This window comes from Halyomorpha halys, unplaced genomic scaffold, assembly GCF_000696795.3.
Source record: "Halyomorpha halys isolate HHAL.00 unplaced genomic scaffold, Hhal_1.1 Scaffold1468.1, whole genome shotgun sequence".
NCBI classification, from domain to species: domain Eukaryota; kingdom Metazoa; phylum Arthropoda; class Insecta; order Hemiptera; family Pentatomidae; genus Halyomorpha; species Halyomorpha halys.
Genome location: NW_027106345.1, coordinates 29,600 through 52,137, shown reverse-complemented (window position 1 = coordinate 52,137; position 22,538 = coordinate 29,600). Strand labels below are relative to the sequence as shown.

The window sequence follows — 22,538 nt, the reverse complement described above, 5'->3', positions numbered from 1 at the left end:
AGAGCAGAGCTCAAGAGATCCCAGCGCATCCCTCTCGCCGCATCACTGGTAATGAGCCAATGGAGGCTGAGCAATTAAATGAATTGTAAATGGATTTAAAAGAAATATACTGCTGTATAAATAAAAATGCTGATAATCATTTTAACAGTAGCAAACCCATTTCAAACAGTCTCTTTGCTAACGTCGACTATTGCCGCTGAAGACGTTAATAATCTTGCCACCACAAAACCATTATTCAGAGAAACATGAAAATAATAATAAAAAAAACTTGGAAATAAACATAGCAAGAAATTAAGTAGATAGTAGATAGATAGATTATAGATAATAGATAGATAAGTAGATAGATTAATAATAATAGAAGATAAAATATAATATTATAGAAGTAAGAATTATACAAAATAAATAATAAAAGGACTACTATTAACTCATTAATGATATGTTATTTTTGGAGGTCACTATAATCTGTCTTCATTGAAAGATGCTTTAATTATACTGGAGCATTAAAAACAGACAAAGTAGGTTGATTTCCAAGTCATAAATCTACTTTGAACCTTAGACCGACGTATTTTTGTAGTCTAAAAATGCTCTTTGTATCTCTAATATAAATTCCACCTCAAGTAATATAAAGAAAGTTTATGTGTAACTCCTTTTATCGTCTCTAAGTTCTTCACACAATCACTTCTCCTCAGAGAGTAATGAGGAAGTGGATGAATTGAGACAGAAACGGAAAGGATTAAGCGCTCTAGTATTATAAAGAGAATGTAAGCTCGCCATGTCTAACTTTGTTGAATACAAGAGATTATCAAAAGAGATTAACTTCCACCTTTCTCTTCACTTTCGCAAGAGTGGGCTCATAAGTACCTCTTAATGCTGCTCCGAATAACAATCACTCTGCCATTAATATTTAAAGTTTTCTCTTAAAATTAAAACACATCCTTCCTAGCAATTTTTCACTACTTGAGGCTTATGAACTTGAATATGGGCTTAAGCAGTAATGATCACGAGCGGGTTGGAACTCAGAATGAGAAGGATTTAGCTCTGAGATATAATGATTCTTTCAAAAAGACTTAATCTTCGTTCACTCGTTCTTTTCAGAATGATGGAATAAATAAGTAGCGATATGCTTAAAGAAACTTTAATTAGACATTAAACTAGTTAGAATTAACTGAACCAGTAAAAGGCATTTAGAATCTTAGCTATTTCAATTTAAAAATATAAGTCACGAATATCCTGTTTAGTCATGTACTTACACTGTATGTCAAGATTATGCAGAACAAGAGGAAAGAGAAATATTGGTACGGGAGGAAGTAGAAAATACCCATAAATCTAATCCGAATTGTGAAGAAACAAAAGTAATAAAAAACTTCCCTTGCTTTCCTACCCTGAATTTAGAACGTCATGATAACCTAGATTTCGGAGGAGATATCTGGTTAAAATTGACGAACCCTTTATAAAACTGCATCTGCATAATCATTTGTAAAATTACATAGAGGAGAATATAGTACAAGAACCCAATAGGAGAAAAAAAACCCAATACGTAGGGGGAATAAAAAATGGCGGATTTTTAAAAGCATTAAAAATAATTATTTTTTACTTTCCAAGCTCTATATCATTAAAACTACCAACAACAATAGAAAATCTATGAGAACATTATTTATAGTTGAGTAAATTTGCTAAACTGTAAGCCCTAATAGAGATATTTACGTTCAATAATTCTTGGGATATAGCTTTTCCAAAACCAATATTTCATAAAAATGTACAGAACGTACTGAACGATCAGTAGTTATTGAATTTATTTTGAAAAATCTATATCTCAAAAACAATTTGACGTACAGATGTCTATGAGTACTCAAATTAAAGCTAGTTTAATGGGCTACGAAGTTTATTATGTTTATCGTCGTAGCAGTAGTAGTTTTCATGATACTTGCTTAAAATATTTGATTTATAGTTGTTCGGACAAATTTTCATTTGCCAGATATATATTCATATGCGAATATCATAATAATACTATCTATAAAAGATAAGTGTTATTAACTACTTTGTAATAAATATAATTTCCTTTATTTTGAGTACTGGCAGTCATATGTGCGTCTTATGGATTTAGAGATATATTTTTTTTCCAAAATCAAACATTGTATACGAACAACTAGAAATTAACAGTTTTTGGAGTTGTTTTGACAAATATCATAAAAACTACTACTCATATTTTATAGTAATTTAACTAGCTTTAATTGGAGTGTTGACAGACTTCTATAAGTCACATAGTTCTAGAGATATAGATTTCTCAAAATAAATTAACTACTAATATTTCAGTAGAATTTTAAGAAATGTTGCTTTTTAAAAAGCTATATCTGGAGAACTATTAGACATAAATAGCTCTATTAGGGCTCATACTTCAGCAAATTTACTCTTCTTTAAATAATATTCTTTTAAATTTTCTATTGTTGGTAGTTTTTAAGGTACAGACCTTCGAATGAAAAATTAATTTTTTTTAAGGTTTTGAAACAGCCGCCATTTCCCTCCCCCCTACTTATACTTGGCAGGCTCATCAGTGTTGACTAGTAATTTAACATAGTTTTCATTAAAGGAATAAAAAATGGGTATGAAATAACTGCCTTTTTTTCTTCCCGGCTCTTGTACAAATACGAATAAAAAAATATTTCACTTGCCTTCTGTCACTTAAAGAAGAACAACAGACCGATTTAGATTCAGGTGTGTCTGGTTGAAATTAATTCAAATCTGTATGAAACCGAACGTTTATAATCGAACAATTACAAAGAAAACAATTGAGATCAGGACATTAATTCTTATACACCTAACTATATATATGTAGCTTACAGAGTGAGAGAGAAATCATCCATAACAGTTCACAAAGATAACTGTCCTGAATGTCAAAAAACGAAAACTGAAGTTCTTTCATGTGCTAACTTTAGTTTATCTTGAATTATTGTTGATAAATATTCTCTGAGTCTACAAGTTCAGGTTTTGGGGTCCCATCTTTAAAACAGTTTAGAACGGAGGCGATTTTAACATTTAGTATTGTCATTTCAATTACCCAAGAAGACCTTTTCCACAAAGGCAATATACAAAGGATATTCAAAAATCAAGTTTAAGAAGTCTGGGGAGCGGAATCTTTTACGAAAAGATAAAAAAAAATTAAATCTTTACTTAGATTCACAATTCATACTTAGAAGATGTAAAATAAAAAAAAAATATTTTTTTAACAGTGAAATTTTCAATAAAATATGTAAATAAATAAAACATTTTTCTTATACTTTCTATAATCCGAATATACAGCAATTATTTTGGATTGCCGAAATTACATTTTATTTTTAACAACTCATGTAGGCTTATCGTAGTATAATTTAACTATGTCATTTCAGTTTTGTAAATCGTGTTTTCGATACCGAATATCTTTTCTGTTCCGACCAATATCCATTGTGGAGTAGAGAAAGTTCCTAATGCTAATAGTGACAAACGGCTGACTCCATAAACCAAAGAGCACTGCCCTCAGGAGGTGCAGAAATGTCCCGGCTCCCCGACTCCCTCCTCGCCCTCTAAATAATGGAATTCTAATTTGTCATAAAACGTCGGCCGATTTCAGTGGGTCCAGATAATTAATCCAGTAGCTCCCTTGGGATAAGGGCTGTGGATTTTTTCCCCCTGCGGGCAGAATACACCTGGGGGCGATCACTCACTATAATTACATTCCTAACATCACTGGTTATTTATACCTTCTGCGGATACCGTGCCTTATATTTTCAGAGTAGAACTGGCTCTTCGTCTTTTAGTTGTATTTTTTTTACTTTTTTATAACTTTATAGGAATCCCATTAAATAGATTTCAGTTAAAAATTATTATTTTGTAGTTTATTTATTAATATAATTATACATTAGATTGAAAATAAACATTTGTTAAAAAAATATTAATAAAATTGTAAAAAAAAAAATGAATAAATAAATAATTAAAAATGTTGGGAAGAAATCAATTTCAGCTCAATTTTTTTATTTTTACGAATGTATATATAAATAAAAGTAAGTATTTAAATAATGTTATTATAGAAATTAAAAAAAGAAAATTATTAATTAAATTGATACACATGAAACATAAAATATATTATGCACTGTTATTGATATCTGAGTTCTAACCCGGTGAAGGTAGGCTTTGTAATAATAATGTAACAGTGTGTATTATTGTAAATAAGAAAATATTTATTATTGACGCAATACAAATATAAATATTTGTAAGTTACTATTTTTAGAAAACTATTTAAAGATTTATTTTTTATATTGATTGATTTAATTCGTATATATTATTTTAAATCATTAAGAGGAAAATCTTTAGGACTACTATAAATCCACATTATTTGAAAAATAACCAACTATACAATATATATATATATATTATTCATTACAGTTTATTTACAACTATATAATGCTTTCCCCTCATAATGCAATATCGATGCCCTTCCCATTTTCAAACATTCTTGTCATATTTCACAATAATATTATTAAAATTAGATGTATTCATAAAACAAGTGTTTGTTATAGGTATTTATTGTTTTCCCGTGAGCCCAGCTGTTCTTTTAAGAAAATACAAATTTTCTATAAATTCGTAAAACTGTTGGGGGAATTTGATGGGATTCATTTTTTGTCCTCCAATTTTGGCACCATTCTTCGAGGGTTGTGATCTGGGACTAGAGAGTTTGTGATGCAATCAAAGGGTTATTATTAACTGTGAGCACATGTGCATCATTGGCATACGTGGTGAGGGTAGTGTTAGGATTTGTTGGGATGTATGCTGTATAGACGGTGTAGAGGTTGGGATCGAGGATACTACCTTAAGGAAAACCAGGGGATTGAAAATAGAGAGATAAATATGAACCATTGTTGTTTACTTGGAATAATCTGTCAGTGAGAAAGGAGTGGATGATGAGAAAGTATGTAGGAGGTAGGAATTTACGGAGTTTTTAAAGCAGTCCTGGGTGCCAGACTCGATCAAAAGCCTGCTCTGTATCGAAAAAGACTCCCGCGCAATAAATTCCGCATTCCAAAAAGTACGAGACAACGTTCACCACCCACACGATGACATTGCTGGATAGTAGAGTGGGATGTTCAGAATCCAAACTGGTGAACTGGGATTATATGATTGGAATCTAGGATGGGGTATAGGCGTTTCAAAATGAGTTTTTTGAGGATTATGCCCATAATCGGGAATAGAGAGATAGGGCGATAAGAGGATGGGTGTTCTGGCACATCTATATTCTTAAATGTCAAAACTTTCTGAACCTTAAAAAAAAAGGAATTTCTCTAGAATATAAATATCAATCCGATCCTGCAGCTAAAAGATAATTCATTTATTTACTAGTACATACATTTTAACGAAAATACATAACATAAATACAATTTTTAATTTTTCCTTACTTTGTACTCCACTAATCCCTGTTGAACAAATCCGCTGCCTTAAGCTTAATCTCGTTGTTCGTTTTGCATGGAATCCTCATATAAAAACTGACTCATAATTAATTTGAAATTCGCTCTATAGTTTCAACTTGTTATTAAAAAGTTGTTAAAATTATTCGGAGAAGAAGAAAATTGTGAATTTTGGTAAAATGTTTAATAAAATAAAATGAAACAATTCAGTTAATAGAAATATGGTATTCTGCTCTAGGCTGTGTATGTATGTATTTCTAATTTCATTCTTTGTAAAGGAAATACAAGTTAGATTAATATGATAGTAATTTTTATATTGTTTTTAAATAGTAAATGTTATTTGATTGTTTTGATGGTATACATTTACTAAACTTTTGAAGATCCTTAGTAGGATCTGAAGGTGGTGAGAAGAAAAAAATGTGAGGCCATATCCTGGGCTGTTCATTGTGATTCGACAAAGAGGAGGACATCCCATTGTCGGGGTCACTCTAACAGCTCCAATGAAACCTAGACCTAATTGCTACCTCCTCCTTCCTCTTTATGGTCCTCCTTAAAGAACACCCCTCTAAGGGAGGGTATCGTTCCTTACTAGTGGCCTTTATGGATTTCTTCCAACGTGCCGAAGCGAATCATTTATAACTTCACTACTTATTATTGCACTGATTCACTTAGCAAAATATCATTTAATTATTAATTGAAAAGGATAGCTGGGTAGGTGTTGTGCTTTTACAGACAATTTTCAGGCTTTATGACAATCTGAATGTTACACGGAACGGCAATCTTACAATTCCAATAAAAAATTTTAGTAGTTCTTATCTGATGGTAGAAAATTGTTCTATATTCATTATACGAGTTTTACATTATTAGGACAATATGCGCGTCTGCTTTATATTGACTGTAATATGGCAAACTCCTATTTGGAATTACAGTATTATGTTATTTAACTACACCAATGGCATGGCTGGAGAGTGGGACTGCAATTTCTGGAGCTATCTATGAACCCATAGGAGAGAAGGGTAGGGGCAATTTTCGTTCTGAACATGTAAAGTATAGTAAATTTTGAGGATTTTATATTCTCAACAAGGATAACCGTCATTTGCTTTGATCATGTTAGTTTAACCCAATCGTTAAAAAATATTTATAAATTTCCAATTCAATATAAAATGCATAGCTTCTGTTCTTTTTTTAATGGAAGTACATGTAAATATATAGGTATTGGTAAAGTGTAACGGTTGAAAGTACGACCTACGTACATTTAACCAATTCTGCTACTTTTGAACCTTTCTTCACCGCCATACGGTTCATCTTCCTATAATAAATATAAAAATTCATATTCAAATTTTTCACGTCTAAAATTCTGTGAAAAAAGTTATATTTGGAACAATTTAGTTTGGAAGAAGAAGAAAGAATTCAGATGATTTTCAAACAAATACTGTATTTAGTTATTAGCAATTTTCAACTATTACTCTAGCCTAAAAAGTATTTAAGCACAATATAACACATGTCAAATAATAAAATCGCCCTAATTTCCTTTACTGCTCGTCAATCTATCTTTAATGATACAAATTAAATGAGCTAGGTAATTTGCAGTATTTTAGAAAATTCTCCTTGCAGAAATTTATCTTTCGAACATCTTTCTATGAAGGAATGCCCACAAATTAACGTTTCAAGTCAAAACACTGAAATTTATTTTATTGATTATTTTTATCGTTTTTCAAGTAAAAGCTATAGTTTATAACAAATTTATAATTAATTTCATAATTAGTTGATATCAATAGTAATAAATTTAAAAGATATTTATTTTTTTTTAAAATTTATTTATTGATATTTACAACTGTGCATAAAATAAACCAAGCGAATTTGAGGAAATCATAATGGTATGGTACGAGCATGTAGAGAAACTACTCATTGGTAGCACTTTAAAAACATTTTTACAATATAAGGTCTCGAGGCCATCTTCTTTTCAGACGCCTCGGAGGATTGCCGGAATAAGAGAAAGCAAAATTAGAAACTAATGGGTTTTAGTGGTTAGGGAGTTTGTAATGGAAGGATTGATATCTGTTTCGGACTAGATCGGTTACAAATGGAACATTAAGGTCTTTGTGGATGATTTTATTAAAGTTATTTTTAAAATTAAAAAGATATTTATTTATTTTTTTCAACATGGAATGAATTAATAGCTTCAATTGAATCCAGAAGCTTAATATAATTGAATATAGAACGTACTCCGAAAATATTTTATAAATCATTTACAATATACGGAGATGAGATTTTTCAATAAACCGGAATTGCTCTGACTTGGACAAGCTGTTATTTTATTCAGCAGGTTCAGATTTGATGGACGTTACTGTAGGAATGTTGTTTTGATAAGGGTTGACACTGATAGAATCTGACAGATATCAAAAATCATATTCCTTTCTGTACGTTTCAAAATTTAAAAATTATTACTCATATTATTTTTTGTTAAAATACATATTTATTACTTATATTAGCCGAATTGGTTATTTATCTTATGTTAATTATAATTTTGATATTGGTAGTTTTTATTGTTACAATAATGCTAAGATTTATTTAAGAAAATGTTTTTCAATAACTGAGAAAATATATTAGATTTCACTGTTATATAATTATTACATAATTATAGATTATTTAAAAATAAACTCTATATAACTCTCTTCGTGTAGTTATATAATGTTATATTTTAAGACTTTAAAAGAAATATACTATGTCATAAATAAAAAAAAAATATAATAAATAGATTAAAATAATAATTCTTAATAAAAGAGAAAAGTAAAGTTAATAACAAAAACAATGACATTTATGAATTTAAAAAAATAAATAATTGACTAATGGAAAAAAAAAGAAAAAGATGAAGAGAAAAATAAGAAATTAAGATAAAATAAAATTTTAGAGTGATAATAACGGAACTGATAAATATAGAATTGTAACTTATAATTCTTACGACTCTATTTAGAAAAGATTGTAATTTTTTCCTTTTCGTAAAGGATACCGCATTCCAGACTTCACAGCCATACATCAGCTGTGGCCTGAGAATTGTTTTAAATATAAGAATAGTTGTTTCTGGTTTAAATTTGAATTTTCTATTAATGATGTCTGTTCAATAATACTGTGTGTTAACTTCCTATTCTATAACGATTTCATAACTCGTTGTATTGACATTTAAAACAAAAGAAGGCAACAAATTAGTAAGGGGATAGTCTTTGATATATTCTCTAGAAATGAAAGATTCTACATAATTTTTTATTCGCGAATTCTGTGTTTTCTATCCAACAAAGTGAAATATAATAACAAAAATAAATTATACTGGTTTTTATTCAATAATTGTAAAGAATAGGGTTGACGTATAAAACTATCAGCTAGTGAGTTATTAAAAAAACAAACGAATAAACTTACTTATATAATCTTAATCATTTAATATATTAATTAATTATTAATAAGATATTAATTTACTTACAAGAAATGTAAGGTATCATTATGTTATTAAAGCATAAATGTATTACAATAGAATTCCGAAATTTTTAAAACAATGGTAATTTTGCAGACTACAAGCCAAGAAGTTAACTCATGCCACGTCGGTGGTGCTAAGAACATCAAGTTCTCGCTAAGACTAACTTTGTCGGGAAAGGTCTGGTAACAGCCATAAACATGATGAAACACCCACATACATATAGGATCATAATTATACCAGGAAACGAGAAATTCATATTAAAAAATAAGATGAACATTTATTTTTTTTTGTAATGCTACTTCACTGAAGAAGTATAAGTTTGAATAGGCGTTTTCTAGAAGTTTTTTTTTCAAGTACAATTAAGTGACTTATCAACTTACGTTCCGTCCCAAACTACTAACCAAGAATCCTCACACAAGACTGAAAAGACAGTAAACTGCACGTCGATTTCGACCATTACAGCACTTACAAACGGTCTAAATTTCCAATTCATTACAAAAGAATGTAATAAGGAAGACCTGTAATAAGGAACTACATGACTGTAATAAGGCCAATCTGGACATACGGAGTTGAACTTTGGGGCTCCACTAAACCTTCGAATTCCTCTCGTATCCAATCCTCACAATCCACAATCCTTCGTAAAATCCTCAATACTCCTTACTTTGTCACAAATAAAATCATACATAAAGACCTTAATGTTCCAAATGTAACCGATCTAGCCCGAACCAGATATTATTCCTAATCACCCAAACCCACTAGTTTCTAACCTTGCTTCCTCTTCCATTCCTGACAATCCTCCAAGGCGCCTGAAAAGAAGATACCCACGAGACCGGCTAATGTAAAGCGTCATTAGTCTCCTACCAATGGGTAGTTTTTTTACAGGCCTAGCTGGAACACTACAATGTAACTGAGATTAAATTTACTGAATGTATTGTAATGAACATTTGTAAATATCAATAAATAAATAAAAACGGCATAGCACAAGATCTAAAGTACTTTTCTGATTTAAACGCTGCATTTTTTTATAAATGTACTTGTCATCCACGGAAGGTTCATAGCTATCAAAATTTGGGATTTATCCATTGGCAAAAAGTTCATAATGAAACCTAATTGTATTGGTTCATAGTACAAGTATATAAACAAGGTGGTAATTACACTAATAATTATTTTTTTTTTCATAATAGTGAGGACTATTAGTGATATTACAGGAGTTAAAAAGTACTAAAGTACAAGTTACTATGTACAAGTAAGTGTAATTGTATTAAGTTAAATCGACAAGATAGTATTAGTTTGTACTTTATTATGAAACAGGGCCCTGATGTCTCTTTTCTTGGATTATGATATTTTTTTCTTATCCCGAAAAAAATCTGAATTATTATGATCTTCCCTAATTAGTTATTTACTGTTATTTGAGAGAAAATAAGTGTTAATATATTTTTTAACGTCTATTTTCTGATATGATATTGTTGTCTCCGCACCATATTTAATAAAATTTAACGTGGTCTTTCCTCCCTGCGATTAGTCAAACATCTTAAAGGCTAACGTAATTCAATAAAGGTGAGCCACCCATGATTCATATAATTAGAGTAAAAACTAATTATAGTCACTTTAATTACTTAAATAATAAATTCCTTATTTCACAAACATAAAATCGATTATATATAGTATATTTTTATTATCATGAAATGATGTTATGAGGATATGTAATTTATGGGAATATATTTTAACCAACTGATAAGTGATTTATAAGATACGTTCCAACTGAAATATATAATGCAAAAATAGTTAGATTTATTAGCCGGGTTCGTTAAAGGGGTTGTTATTTGGGAAGGAACACACCTCTATCAGAACTACCTTGTGAGGAAGGACAAGGGTTGGTCGACTGATGAAGTTACTGTCACCGCTAAGTGCTAGGACCCGTGGCTTCACTAATTGTGGCAAAAACAGTGCTGGCTCTCCGCACTCAATAAGAACACTCCCAACATAAGGTTTTATTTGGGCCAGAGGCTCATTTCTCAACCAGTAAACATTTCTTAGTAACAAAGAAAGTTTTTACATTTTCGATTCTATAGGTTTTAAAAATCTTTTTCTTCTTAATCTGATCATTGAAAGGACATTAATTTAAATTTTTGGATATTGTTTAGGCCACTTTTTGTTCTATAACCTCAATTTAATAAATTCCAGACTCTCTTTAATTATTTTGATTTTTCTCATTCATTTCACTCTCACAACCTTAAACGATGCAACATTAAATTTCTGAAAATGTATTTCATTAGTGGAAGAATCTTTAAATAAGTTTTTGCTAGCAGAAGTAATTCCTTTCTAATGCACTGTCAACCTCTTTGGATTATTCCATTTATCTTACTTGGTGTGCAGTTTATCTGTTTACTCATTCACCTATTTTCTTCTATTTTCAGTCTGTTATACCTACCTTCTGTTTACATCACCTCTATTTCATCATCTCTATCATCTACATCAATTCACTTACCTAACTTCTTTCTTCTGTCAATCTACATTACACCTCTGCAAGTATTCTTTACTCCCCTATTCTTTAAACATATCTTTCTGTCTCTGTAACCGCCATGGTAATGGTAATTAACTTGTACCAATATTAATTAAATCCATATCACCAATAATATCTACCATTTTAATTTAATAAAACATTATTAACTTACAATAGTTCTTTGTTTCTAACCAGAGCTCTATAGGCTAATTTTATTGGTAAAATTCAATAAACAAATAGTATCTTTTCTTTAAGTTTTCTTTTATTGTTTAGTATATTTTTATCTTTCAAAGAAATTTTCTTCTTATTATTTTTTCTTCTGTTTTATCAAGCATTTTATCTTGTATCATTTTTCTGTAGTTTCTTTATGTTTTATGATTTCTTCTATATTATTTATTTTTATATTCAATATTTGTCGTAATTGAAGGATTAGAATAAATTCCAACAAATCCCACCAAATTACCTTTACCCTACGTCGTAAACCTACTGACTGCCCTACAGTATACTTCAATAATGTTGCCCTTACCCCTGTTGGACAGATTCGCTACCTTGGACTACATCTGGACAAACGACTAACCTCGAATCCTCACACAAGACTGAAAAGACAGGAAAGTGCACTTCGATTTCGACTATTACAGCACTTACTAGACAAACGGTCCAAACTTCCAATTCATTACACTGATTTACATGACAATTATAAGGCCTATCTGAACATACTGCGTTGAGCTTTGGGGCTCCACTAAACTTTCGAATTCATCTTGTATCCAATCCAAAATCCTTCGTAAAATCCTAAATGCTCGCTACTTTGTCACAAATAAAACCATCCACAAAGACCTTAATGTTCCATTTGTAACCGATCTAGCCCGAACCAGATATCAATCCTTCCTTTACAAACTCCCTAACCACTCAAACCCATTAGTTTCTAATCTTGCTTCCTCTTTTATTCCGGACAATCCTCCGAGGCATATGAATAGAAGATGGCCTCAAGACCTTATATTGTAAAAATGTTTTTAAAGTGCTACCAATGAGTAGTTTCTCTCAATGCTTGTACCATACCATTATGATTTCCTCAAATTTACTTGATGTATTTATGTACAGTTGTAAATATCGATAAATAAATTTAAAAAAAAAATCAATATTTAAATATTTCTATTTCTATTTCGCATTTATCTCTTTTCATCTTCTTTCAACGCAATATTAAAAACCCCAAATAACTAACCATATAATCCAGTTTAATCTGAACATAGTGTAAGGGTGTCCCTAGAACAAAGCTGTAGCTTCAACAGTCATTAAGAAAATATATTTCATTTTTTTATTGAAAAAAAAGATTATTTACTGAAATTTACAACTTTGTAACAGAATACATTAAAAAAAAACTCATTTTAACTACCCAGAAAAACTCAATTTTTCTATCATTTTTCTCTTGTATGAAGCCTCCATGTAAGACACTTCTAATCAATGGAATTCCATCGGAACTAGTTGATCGGTTTAACATGGAATATTTTTAATGTAAATAGAATATCGATAAATTTATTGTTTACTCTTATTAATTGTAACCGAAAATTTTGTTAAACAATATTTGTTTCAATCAAATACTTATCAGATTGACCCAAGCAGTGAAATCACTTTTTTAAAGTATAAATAATTTATGTATAATGATAGGGAAATTTTTAAAATAGGTGCAAACTGATTGATGTGATGATTTTAAAAACAATAAGTAAGTTGGTTATTTTTTACTTTTTATTTTTTGCTTTGCACCCATGGTACAAAAATGTGACGATGAGCCAATTTATTTATTGTAGAGTACACATTTGAAATATAATACCTTTATTTACATAATAAAGGAAAAGTTAAAAAATTATGAGGACAAAAGTTACTTTTCTTTCTGTTAAAATTCAGAATGTTAAGATTAAAGAAAAGAAATTAAACGATTAATAGCTCTAAATTAACATATCAACTTTGCATTGATTATATGCCTTAGCGGGTTGAATACAAAACCATTTAGTAATATAAACTTATCCATTTGAAAATTTTATTTTATTAAAAAATAGTGTGACTGTTTTTTGGGTTCTTATGCTGTTTATTTTATTTCTATTGTGCTCCTCTGAAAACACAATACAAAAAATTAGCAATTAATAAATTTTGTAATAAAAGGCTGATTCTAAAATTGAATGCAATTATTTTTATATTTTCAGCTGATTTAATTATTAATTAATTAATTCGTAATCACTTATTATGAATATTAAAATGTTTTACGCTAGCATTTGTCTTTTAAGATTTATGAGAATTCTTCAAATCTGTCTTATTGGAAGGAAGAATCCAAAATCGGAACAAACAATAAAAAAACATGAGTATGAAATAGGTGAAGATGAAAAATCTAAGGCTATCACGTGATTTATGAAAGTTTTCTAAATTTATATTTGTAAGGATAAAAATATAGGTCCTGTTGGGGCTGATAGATACCTGGGGCAGGGCGGAAATATCTTCGGGAAGGGTGTTACATATTTGGAGGGTGACAAATTGCAGCTGAGCCCCCCCCCCATCCTATAGAGCTCACTCTCCCGGGTCCAGTGCTGCTACCCCTCCCCCCTTTTCCTCTCCAATCCCTTCTCCCTTCGCCCTTTTATATAATTACATTTCCTCAGTGAAAGCTAACTGTCGATCCCCCCCCTCTCTTCCTCTCTGAACAAAGGAGAGAAAGATGGAAGAAAAACTGCCTCCACCTCCGAGGGTAATAACCGAACCATTTTTTTTTTTTTTTTTTTTTACTTCACTTCCAGCCAGCCAAAAAAGCTGATTCGTTTAATGGCGAGTTCGACCTTTTTTGAGTTCTTTTTCATTTATCGAATTGCTTGATTCATTTATTATCGAAAATTAGCCGCAACCCCGGCTTTTTGTGACTTTGTAAAGGCTTCGATCGAGAACGATGGCTGAGTCGATTAGAAAGCTATGGATTGGTGTAAATCAAAATTTCTTTGCTTCAAATAAATAATTAAAGGTTATATGTATAATGTTACAGTCAGTTTTTTTTTGCTGATGGTGTGTTATAAATTTGATGTATAGCTTTATTTGATTGTATAATTTCTTAATTGTTATAAAATAAACCAGTGATAATTGAGAGCAAGCTAGATAAAATAAGTTATATAAATATCATTCTATTTAACACGAGTTCAAATTTTTACTTGTATTGTGTATATGTGAACAGAAGTAGCCAACTATTGTATTTTGTATAAAAATATGCGACGGTATACTTATAAAAATGACGTTGAATCCGTTTGAGCATGTGTCATAAATTTAAATTAATAGCACAGAGAAACTAGTCAACCAGCGAGATGCTTTTTAAAAATATTCTTGATTAATTAGTAGTCTTAGAGTTAGCACTGATCAAATTAACAGAACTTGAAGTAACTTTGGGTCTAAAAATATCAAACTAACTGGTCAGAATTTTAATTTATTAAAATATAATGATAGTGAATAATCAATATATGTTGTCTCACCCTCGTTGTTGCATTTAGCTAATGCAGTCTCAGTTTCAATTTCAAGTAATAATACCATACTCATTCCTTTGTATCTTTATTCTTATAAGTAGGTTACGTATCCGCAGTAATATAAATAGTATATATAAATATATAAGGTAAGTAATAGAAATCCTCAACCTTCATTAAAAAGACCAATAATTCCTTGTTTTTTTTTTGTTTTTCTTTTTTTTATGATGGTCTTTCTTGAGCTAGTTGCTACAACTAATTGCATTTAACACCTGTGACCCAATTAAAACGGTGATTATTTGAAAATAATATTGTAGGATATAAGACACAACAGAAATATAGCTCCACAGAAGTAATGTCTAAATTCCATTAGCATTATATTTTATTCGCAAGTGTTATACCTTAGTGTTTCATTTTATATTGCTTCTTAGAAAGTATAAACAAAAAGTATATTTTTTATTTTGACAGAGTGGCTCCTAATTACTACAATGAGGTATTTATTACATCTCATTGCCCTATTGCAGGCGAGGTTCACTTTCGCTGGAAATAGTCAACCGTCTCTAGTGAAAACGTGTTTTCCGTTGAAAACTTTGCTCAACATAAATCGACCATGAATGGTGAATGTCAACATCTCCAGGGCCATCCACTATCAATGGAACATATACATTCACCATCACACTCACACACAACAATATACTGTCAGTATTAACTAAAATGGGCGAATTAAACAAATTTAGTTTATTGTTTTTATCGGTCATTTTTTATTTGCCATTAATATTAATTTGTTTAACTAAGTGAGTAAAATCAGCAATATTTGAGGTTTTTAATTAAAGTAAATTTTCATTAAAAACCCGTAAACAACCCTAAGTAAAATATCTCGTACTCATCTGATGATTGTCAAATTCACCATATTTACATAGTTATGACACATATTATATAATATTTTGTAGTGTTTTATATCTAAGGAATAGATTTCGTTTTTAATTTCATCAATTCCAATTTCATTTTTATTGTCTGACAATGATCAAGACTTCGGACAATCATCCATTTTCAATCCTTTTTCTAAATAGAGGTATTACATTCCAAGACTATCTATTAATTTTTAAATTTTTATTTGATTTTTTCTTTTTATGGAAAAAAGAAATCGTTTTACCTCGAGATATAATAATTTTAAAAAAAGGTTCAAATTAAATAATTAAAAATACGAAAAAGGACAAGATTGATTTTGAAATGCAACTAATCAATTATAATGTCACACTACTACTTTACTTTTTTCCTTGTCCTATTTTTATAGTTTTTATTTTATTTGTATATAATTAAAATATATCCAAGTTCTTGCTAATTATTTTGTCATGGATAAATGGTAAATATCATAAGAATAATGGAATTTAAAATTAAATGACCATCTGAGGTCTGAAATAAAATACTACATGATTATGATACATGGGCAATAAAATCAAATTGGATTTCTGCGTAAGTTGTATTTTTTAAATTATAATTTTGTTCGTTTCAGGTGCATCCGGTTCGGCAAATGAAACTTCTTCAACGATTGGTAAGTCATTAATTAAAATAATCGCAAAATATTGATTATCATTTTAATTGTTTTTAGAATTACGTGCTGTGGCTGAACATTCCGTAAAATAATAATTTTAATACTACTTGTTGTTATAGAATATTTCTAAAATAAAAGCTATAGACGTGTGTGTAAGATTGGATGGTATATTTACAAAGTATTGTCTTAAAAACATTTTTTTTTTAATTACAGTACAATGCTTTGTAAAATTGACTGAAAATATACTATCAAGTGTATTTGTTTTTTTTTTAAACAATTACTTGAAATATTCTTGTAGGGAACAGTAGCTATGGACTTTTTTTGAACTTTCAGAGATAATCATCCCAAAATTTAATATTCAGTAGAACTCAAGTCTCAGTTGTAATAAGTATTTTTTCGAGGGGATGCAAGCTTCAGACCGAGGACGGATACTGTGGCGCAATATAAAATTCATACCTTTCGAGATTAAACTTTCATGCAAGGTTTTTATGAAAGTAGGGCCATATTGAGATCTTCTGAGTCAGCAAATTTCGGTACACTCGGATACCTCCATCTTCCGTGTAATTGCAAGATTTATAATGAATCAAATATTAATATTGTCACCCTGTCTGTCGTTTTCACAACTTAAAATTAAATTATAATCTAATATAATTTTTTGTATAGCAATTTTTTTACAAATAAATGTGTGATTATTTAAATTTCAATTACAATATGGGCTGAAAATTATGAATAGAACACCTAATCTAATACCGCCCAAAGCAGCCCTTCAAACTTGCTTGTCTTGGGAAACTGCTTTCCAGTTTTCTGCATGCAGTACATTCGTATCATTGTTGATTTTTGTCTATCTATCTGTTTTTTTCCTCCCACATGTTCTCTTGCCAATTACACTGGTATTCGTTGTTCTGTAAAGGTGTCCTGATGGATTACTTCGAGCCACATGTCCCACCTATCATAATATCTTTGCCTTCATGCCATGAGATATTGACTGACCAGTCTCTGCAAGCAATTTATTGATAGTTCTTCACTATGTTCATCACTTCAGGCTTCGATCCCATATAGCTCTTGTAATTGTTCGGAGGACTTTCCATTCAAGTCTCTCGTTTCTGCTTTCTAAGGTACTGGTTAGAGTCCAGGTCTTACAGGTGTATATCAGAGCTGGGTTTATCATGATGGATGTTTACCTTATTTTCTCTTATTTATCTTGCCTATCAGCTTGTTTATTTAAATGATGCGCAGATATTATTTTACTCACTAATGTTTGTTATTTTTGTTTTTAAAGTGAATATTTATTTAAAATTTCTATAAATTTTAATTCATTAGTTAAAAATTCTGTAAATTCTTAATTAGGTCTTATTAATGAAAACTTACACTCCTAATATCCTACTGTTCTACGTGCATTATTTTTCAAAAAATGATGAATTAAAAAAATCTGGAACTAGGGTTGATATTGTTTTCCTTGACATTTTCTCACAATTTTTCGTTCGTCACATTAGAATTACATAAAACTGTAGGTTTCGCCCGAACCAAACCATCTAATATTAAAAAAAAAAAGTAATATTTAATTTTCTAGTTACTTTTCTCCATGAATTCATATATAATTAAGTCTTTTGTTCATAGGTGAAAAAATAAACAATACCTTTTATACCAGATACCACCAAGGTTTCTTTATTCATGGGGAAGGAGTTCTCTTTCGTGGCCATCGGTTATGCCAGCAGCGGTGTGGTCAGCACCCATACTTAACCAGCCAATGCAGATAACTTAGAGGCTGAGTGTGTCCCAGTATCCATCCACGGTTAAAACGAAAATAAATATCCTGGCTGTAGTATCCATTACTGTCCGTTAGTTAAAACAACAAAGCTTAACACTAAGATCATATCCATCCAAAGAAAAAATATTTTTTTAAATATGTAAAACATGTTCATAAGTATATTGTTAAAGAAATATTATAGTTTTTAATATAATTATAGTGTATTAGTCGTTTTAGAGAACTAGACAATGAGTAAATTACTGATAACTCATAAGATTGTATTAGTCATTATAATTAGACTCAAATAAATTTCTGAATAAAAATTAAAATTTTATAACTATCCATTATATCAGGAGGTTAAAGCGAGGTAAAATTGAAAAGGACTTCGTGTGGTCGATTTTCATTTTCCGAGAAAACCACTCACTGAAACGGATATCTCAGATGAGATTTAACTGCTCTAATTTTGTCATATTAGCAAATCCAATTAACAGAAATAAAGGATGGAACATTGAATTATCTGAGCTAATACGGCTTAAATTGTAGAATGGTACAATAAAAAAAATTGTGAAATTTAGTATATATTTATGTGATAATTTTTGTTTTATTATATTGTGAAATATTACATTCTGTCTTATACTTGGACAATGGTAATAGATGATAATAGAGCTCATTCACCCCATATTTACAAATATACAAATTAAATGATAACAAACAAAGAAGTAGGAGAAAAGAATAAATACATTTTTAAAAAAATCAACTTAAAGTAAAATAATATCTTAAACACAATCATTCCTATTTACATTGAGCCAGGGGAACTCCGAGATGAGCTCTTCACCTCATTTGTGCAAGGAAAGAATAGAACCCTGGAAGACCCCGGCGCTTCCTCTCAACCACCTCACTGGTATTGAGTATTTAATTGAAAAGCAGTGAAGAATGAGCAAGGAAGGACCTAAGCAGAGAATCTGGCCATTGCCAGAACTCAAATTATTTATGATTGGCTTCTGGGCCTCTGCCGTTTCGACCTTCGGGGTGGATTGTAAGGATGGATATTGCTAGATAGGGATTGTGCTAGAGGATCAGGATGAAAATTTTATCATGGAATATAGTGAATTAGAATTTTATAATGTCTGAGACAAATTGGACATGTGATAATAATGTTTCTTATTATACGGATGTATTAAATCAGACGTATTAAATAATAAACATTCGCTTAAAAAAAAAAACCTTACCATATGCGAGCACTACTGCAATATAGAAGAATATTGGTTGAAACCTAACACCATAATCTAAATCGTATTTCTCCTCGGACATTTACTAAAAATGATCCGTAGACATTTGTTTTTGGTATTTTAGCGACCGTATTAAGTAAATGTTGACAGAACTATGATCGGATTAAATCAGTCATAATATTAGTGCAAGTTATAACAAGAATAATTAGACATTATGTAAAAGTGAGACCAAATTATTTAAATGACAGAAAAAAAAATTATTATGCTGTGTTTGGAAAAGTTTTCTATTACTAATTAGGTAAGTTATAAGTTATAGGTAAATTAGTTAAACAGCTGAAGTAAATATTCTTAAGTTATACTTTTAAGTAATCGTAAGTAAATGCTCATCCCGACAAAATTAATTCTTACAAGAGGTTTCATGACAGTTCATTGTCAAAGTGATAATTCCTGTACAAAGCCCAGAGGAAAGATAATCCACAGTAATAATTGGATAAGAGATCAAATGATTCACCACAAAGCAATCATAATATCAACTGAAGGGATCGTGGCTAAGTTCGCTGGCCTGAGGCTTTGAATTAATGACCCTATTCTGCCTGATAGTCGCTGCCTAAAAAACGGATCAATACCTACTGCAATGCTCTGATGCACCTAGTGCAGTATATTTTTCCAGTTCAGCTCAGTAGTGGAACATAATAGCACAATATTCGTGAAACAATTGAGAATAAAAAATAATTATCCAGTTATCTCCTAATTATTCTAATATATTTCTTGATTTTTTCTATCACGTTCATACATAGTTGAAATTTAAAAATCGGTGTGCCTGGTGTCAAACATGTAAAGCTCAGTCTAATTAAACCAACTGTTAATATTGTAAATATTTTATAACAGTATATTATAAAATATTTCCAAGAGCGGGTCTAAAAAACTTAAAATCCATTTTTAAGGGCTTTTAATTTAAACGACTACTTTAAAAAAATTCTAAATTAAATGGGATAAATTCAAAGGAGAGAAGAAACCCAGTGCAAAATGCATTGTTATTTTAAATATTCATCAATGAGCGAATTGTAGAGACAACAAACAATCCATTGTAATTATTACAGCTAAGATACGAAATAACTGTCTCTAAGGAGAGAGCTGAAGCTCTCATTAAAGAACGACTCAATGAGCTGCTTAAGATGCAAATAAGGTTGCTTTAACAGCTTGTTTGCGGGCTAGTATTTTCATTATTTCTGGCGTTTCTAAGTAACATGCATTTTATTTTATTCAAACTTTTTAATGTATGTTTTGGCTTTGTCATTATTACTCGGCTAAAATCCTTCTCGGTCCATTACAACTGCTATTTCTTAATCTAAGGTATACCCAGCTTTCACTTGGTCCTTTCTCATTAAACTCGAATTCTTATTTTTTTAATTGGTAATGTTTATTTGTAAGTTGTCAATTACTTAGGGTATTTTTTAGTAAAGTTGCTATCGAAATATATTATTCATCATTTACTTAGTGGGCATAAAAAAAAAAAAAATATGAAAAATCATTTTTATAACCTAATCTATTCTTTCTTTTTTTATTTGTATATTCAGTTTCAATTATTTCATACATTAAAGTATTATAAGCAACTTAAGTGTCTTTTTCGAAGGAAATAAAATGTCAAACCCGTAAATCCTTACTTACCTGATCACTCCCAGTTTTCAACATTTCCCAATTTTCCTTATAAGCAATAAATGACTCAGTATTAAACCAGAAAATGCTCCTTCTCCTGAAAATTGAATCTTGACAGAGTGTAAGAATTGTATATCATTGTCCGTAGACTAATTTCCATTTTTTAAATCATTCTGTTGTCAATTAAAGGAAGAAATTTTTTATGAAAAATAGTTCAGAAATGCTAAAAAAAACACTTCTCGAACAATTAGACTTTCCATCGTTACCATTCGTCTTTTTATTCGTGACACGACGCCATTGAATGGTTGGTTCTGTTATTTTTAAATTAGAAAAATCTAGACTTCATAAAATCGTTAAAATAATCTTGATTCGAAGTAGATATAGGCCTTAGTAAGAACGGATAAATTATTTTTATCAATTCCAGGATAATTATTATATTTCGTGGATATAAGCTTTATGACAGAGAACATGTAGTTCCGTAAAAAAATTACTTGCAGTTTCTGGGGGTATTTTTAGGTATATATTTCCACAATAAAAGTTCAACAGACAAGTAATGGATTCTTCTTCTTTTATTTATCAAATTTAATAATGGGATATCTTGTCTGATTTGCAACATACATAGTTTTATGAATTAGAAACTAACCCGAATACACCAGTATTTTTAACTTAAATCAAAAAGACTTAAATTAATTAAGAATTTATGTTCTCCAAATTGCGCGTAATTCCACAATCATATTTTAATTATTATTATTAAAATATTATCATTTTATTCAATTTAGAAAGAGTCATTTTTGATGAATAAAAAATCAGCTGCTGTGTGCTGTGAAGAAACCTAATGGATTTCTAAATCGTACTTTTACTTCTCTGATTCTCCTGAATTGAGAATCAAACAAATGATTTCGTCAGTAAGTGGGATCATTTGAGATTATGGAATCAATGGCCAATGTACCACGATATAATTTTAATTTAAACAAGCAATGTAAATCTGAACTAATAGCTTTCTGATGCCTAGTTTAATTCATTAATATTTGTGGTCTTAAATATATAAACTTTATTCAAGAATTAGTATTTTCCACGTGATTGAAAAACACAGAATATTATTGTTATTCTTTAAAACATAACAAAGAATATTTACAGACTAAAATCTTATAATTCTTGAACCCTGCGGAATAATTTAAACAACCGTTGCTATTTAATGATTATGATGAATAGTAGTTTATGAATATGTAAGAAATTATGAATTTTTACAAATATGATGAAATTGAAATTGGTAAAAGCTAAAAATAAAATAACCTTTCATTGAAAAATCGATGTACATCATTACATCATTTCTCTGCTCCTTAAAACTAGCTAGTTATATGTGCACGACCTTTCAGTAATGCAAAATTGCTGGTAGCTTAGATGACGGCGCACACCTCTCTTAGCTACTGGTGTTCATTATGATCAATTTTAGAGGATATATATA

The 22,538-nt window shown here is 30.0% G+C and overlaps 1 long non-coding RNA gene across 1 annotated transcript in view; it reads left to right on the top strand.

The window, feature by feature from the left end:
• Positions 1 to 16,441, top strand: part of LOC136795116 (uncharacterized) — a 161,752-nt gene extending 145,311 nt beyond the window's left edge. The window contains exon 3 of the long non-coding RNA XR_010842668.1: positions 16,403 to 16,441. This is a non-coding gene — a long non-coding RNA (uncharacterized lncRNA). The remainder of the gene's footprint in view (positions 1 to 16,402) is intronic.
• Positions 16,442 to 22,538: the final 6,097 nt, after the last annotated feature.